Source organism: Gekko japonicus, unplaced genomic scaffold, assembly GCF_001447785.1.
Source record: "Gekko japonicus isolate JY-2015 unplaced genomic scaffold, Gekko_japonicus_V1.1 scaffold3151, whole genome shotgun sequence".
NCBI classification, from domain to species: Eukaryota; Metazoa; Chordata; class Lepidosauria; order Squamata; family Gekkonidae; genus Gekko; species Gekko japonicus.
In genome coordinates, this window is record NW_015168750.1 from 43,542 (window position 1) to 48,187 (window position 4,646).

General features: G+C 46.4%; 1 protein-coding gene across 1 annotated transcript in view; it reads left to right on the forward strand.

Annotated features, from left to right (window-relative positions):
- Nucleotides 1-4,646, forward strand: part of LOC107114203 (interferon-inducible GTPase 5-like) — a 9,098-nt gene that overhangs the window by 796 nt on the left and 3,656 nt on the right. The gene's annotated exons all lie outside the window — the stretch shown is intronic.

Consider the following 4,646-nt stretch of genomic DNA (forward strand, 5'->3'; position numbering starts at 1 on the left):
GAAAGCCACTATAGCCTGTCCCCTTTCCCTGCTTCTATCCTTGATGGTTGCCAACCTCCAGGCAGGGCCTGGAGATCTCCTGGAAACACAACCGATCTCCCATCTACAGAGATCAGTTCCCCTTAGGGATGCCAGCCTCCAGGTTGGGAAGTTTCTGGAGATTTGGGGAGGGGGGGTGGAGCCTTGGGAAGGCCAGGTATGGGCAGGGAATCAATCGCAGCAGGATATAATGCCCTAGAGTCCACTATGGAGAAAGGCATAAATGAAGTTAATAAATAACCCCCAAAAAGCTGAAGATGGTCCTGGTCACACAGGAGGATTTGCCCCGCAAGAGGGACGGATCGGGGGCACATCAAGCGGGCACGATCTCACCGCAACATCTGGGAAGCGGAACATCTATACGCACAACAACCCTGTGAAGTAAATTTGGCTGAAAGTAAGTGACTAGTTCAAAGTCACCCACTGAGCTTCTGCAGCAAGATGGGGATTCGAACCTGGGTATCCCAGACCCTATTCTGAAGCTCTAACTACTATATCACACTGGCTTTCATAGGGTGGCTGCTGATGAACAGTAGCAGAAAAACAAATAGATGGGATCACAGTGTAAATTACATACTAAATACAAGGAACAATCACTTTGGTATATAGGCTACTATACTTTTGATGAAACTACATCTGAATTTCACAATTACCATTAACACAGAGAAATAGTAATAACAACCCTTAAAATAATCTTATATCACCATTTTCAACTGGGTTCCTGCATACGTATTATTATAAAACAATATAAAATAAGACGAATAACTAGTTGCAGACTTGTTTCGTGTTGCAACTTCTTCAGAAGTTTTCATTCTTCATTCAGTATTTTCCTCTTGTTGCTCTGTGGTTATCTCCCTATTGTAGCAATTCAGTTTTACATAAGGAGCAAGCCAGTCCCTTTTGTTAGGCAAGGACAAAAATGTCTGTTCTATTGCTGGCAAAATGCTCTCCCAAAGTGGAAGCAACTGAGCTTTCATGAAGGAACCTCCTACAGTTGCAATTAAACTTTTTTATTAGGAGCAAGCCAGTCCCATTCCCTTGGACTGCAAGAAGATCAAATCAGTCAATTCTAAAAGAAATCAACCCTGACTCTTCCCTGGAAGGCCAGATAATGAAACTGAAGCTCAAATACTTTGCCCACCAAATGAGAAGGGAGCACTCACTGGAGAAGACCCTGATGCTGGGAAAGATTGAAGGTCAAAGAAGACGGGGACGGCAAAGGATGAGATGGTTAGACAGTGTCATAGATGCAACGAACATGAAATTGAGCGAACTTCAGAGGACGGCAGAAGACAGGAGGGCCTGGCGGGATCTGGTCCATGGGGTCGCGAAGAGTCGGACTCGACTGTGTGACTGAACAACAACAACAACAAGAAGAAGCCCCATTTCTTATGCAGGTACCAAACCGAGCATGCTTTGCCAGCCATAGAACAAAAGGTTTTGTTACTGCTTAAGAAATTGCACAGGTATGCTCTTTATAAAAATTATATAAACAGTTTCCATCATGATGACTCAGGTGCTTGTATCTTTGGAGAGTGTTGTGCCAGCTATGGATGCATGCTATTCTTAGGGGACATGACTTCCTTCCTTATGGCTTAACACTTCTCTCTCCCACACACACAAAGCAGCAGCACACTCTCCATCTTTGGCAGTATGGATGCAGGACGCACAAGCTTTAATCAGCATCCATCCTAGCAAGTTTAGGTTATATCCTATCCCTACCTCTCACCCATACTATCTAGAGCGGAGTTCCCTAAATAAAGGACACTTATCAGTTTGAAACTGACAAGTGGCTCCGTGTAACTTTGTAGCTTTGCTAGCACACACAGTACGGAGATGCTGCTGCTGTGTGTAAGCCTAGTGCGCCCTGCTATCTAATAGAGAATCATGGCTATACCATACCAGTGAATCTAACAAATCTGCTGATCTCTGAGGACTGAACCATTATTAAAGAGACGAGAGCACGCTGGGTAGTTTCCCTGCTCAAGTGGCAACCTTATTCGGACCTCAGCAGAGTCGATAATATCCTCCAACATTTTGCAGATGAAAAAAGGGCCACGTAGGGTTACCAAGTACTTACCGCGATTCGGCGGGGGACACATGATCCCTGGCCGGAATATTCCTCCCTGTAACGCACCATGCCGTTGCCAGGAAGTGATGCCGGATGACGCTTTGACAATGGGACTGGAAACTCGATGGTACCATCGAGTTTCCAGCCCAACTGCTACAGCGTCACCTGGCTACGTGCCTACGTCATGTCTGGGCGACAGAATATTGCAGCGCCTGTGTTTTCCCTGTGGGAATGGTCCCGCGAAGAACTATACATCCCCCGCCAAATTAAGGTAAGTACTTGGGAGCCCTGCAGGTGGCCCAGTTCAAAATCAAGAGTATTGCTCAAAAATCCATGCTGATTTGAACCTCTTCTTTCTGGTATCTTCCCACCCCCCTCAGCACTGCAGTACTAAACTTGGATGAATCAGTAATAGTAAAGTTGCTCACCTCCATTGATCCTCCTTAGCAATGTGTTGTCTGAGAAGTGCGGGCATGCTTTTGGAAGTGACAATATGAGCAGGGGTGGACAGGGAACCTCGATTCCTGAGCACCAGTTCCCCAGTTTTAGGCATCAGTCCTCTCTTCCTCTTCTTCCCATAGGGTATAATCCTGAGAAAACTTTTCTTGGAATAGACCCCACTGAACAGACCTGAGCAGGATTCTGAGTAGAGCTGCATAGGACTGCTCTGTTTGCCTGGTTAACTCCTCTCTACCAAAAGGGTAAACCCACCAAGTGGATTAACACCACCTGACTCCTGACAGTAGATACAAATGCACTTAGGGCTTAGCTTTGGTTTTAACTAGGTGGGCTGGAGGACACTGGGAGAAAGCATGAGTTCTAGAGCAATTTGGCTATTTGCTGTTACGTTATTAGATTTTACCTACTTGAGCTGTTTTGCTTGACACACATCCCAAGTTTCCTCCTGCTTCCATGTTTTGAAATGGCTTTGGTATTCACTTGTATTTATCAATCAGCCTTAGCCTTTTCCATCTTTATTAATAATGTCTCCATAATACTTCTACTCATCTTTCTGTACTTATCTAGCCATTCTGTAATTATCCAGCCATTTCATTTATGAAACTGTTTGCTAATTTGTCCTTATTTTGGCTTATTTGCTTAATCATTTCATTCATCTGTTTTGCATATTTGGTATGGGCAGACATTTCATTTAATGGCTTACTTCAATAAACCAGTATAATTCATTGTAGTCCATTGTAGTTGAATTCTTTACTCTCTGTCTTCTTATTGGTCAACCACTAGGTGATAAAGGACACAGATTTATGCCAGCCATGAAATAAGATTAGATGGGGGTTCACCCAATGCTCTAAAACACACACACTCATTCCTTTGCGCACTCTCATGTTGCACTTGGTCACAAAGACCCAATCTGGAGTTTCTACCATTGCTGCAAAGGTCTTGTTTGCAACTGATAGGTAGGAATGTGCATTCAGCTTGGCTGAGCCAATTAAAAACCCGAGTAATGCCTATACAGCATCATACAGGATGGCCGATTACCAAATCATATTCTTTTATCTGATTCGGCTGGCAGATTAGAGCATCGCCTCATATTCAGGGATCCCAAAGACCAGGGGTCATTTCATGCAGGAACGCACAGGAGCGGAGCTCTGGCAGTAAAGAGCCCAGGGGGCGGGCACATGCAACAAGCCCCACCCCCGGCTCCCAGCAGCCCTCAGTCAGAGCAAGAAGCAGCCAGGTAAGCTGCAGAGCCCCCCCGCCCCCGCCCCAAAACAGTCCAGTAGCAGGTTTAAGACCAAGTTTTATTCAGGTACAAGCTCTTCCTCCTCTGCGAGGACAGATCTGCACGTTCCCCCCCCCTATAGGTAGCCATCCAGAACAGTCCAGTGGAGCCTGAGTGGTGGGTGTTGCCTTCTGACACACTTCTGGTGACGTCAGGGGGCGTGGCATATGCAAATCAGTTATGCTAATGAGTTATGCTAATGAGCTCCTGCACCTCTTTTTCTACGAAATGACCCCTGCCAAAGAGGGAGAGGGAAAGGATCTCAGGCACTTCTGCCTCACAGAGGGGCCAGCGCAGCAGCCCCTCTATCTGGAAGAAGTGCCCGAGATTCATTCCTTTCCCTCTCTCCCTTCCGTTCGCCTTGCTCCAAGTAGGGGGAGAGGGAAGAAAAGGGGAGGGGAGAACAAGGGAACCCAGGAGGTGCTTCTGCCTGACAGAGGGGCCAGCCCTGGCCCTGCTGCCAGGCAGAAATGTCCGAAGGGAGTTTGCTACCTCTGTGGAGTGACTCCAAAGACTGAGGGGGTTTATAATTTAACCCCCCCCTCTCTGGAGTCATGCTGCAGCGGCGGCATGCTCTCTTCATTGCCCCTCCCCCGGTGACTGTGGGGGATCATTATAAGCTATGGGGACAGTTTTCTCACACAGTCAGTTTTCTCACACAACTAGATTGTTCTTTAGAAGAATGCGGGGATGGGAGCATCGAGACATTAAGCCACGTAATTTTTGATTGTAAAATCTATAAGCAGATTCGGGAGTCCTTGGTAGCACCAGTAATTACTAGCTTCCCAGGGAAAG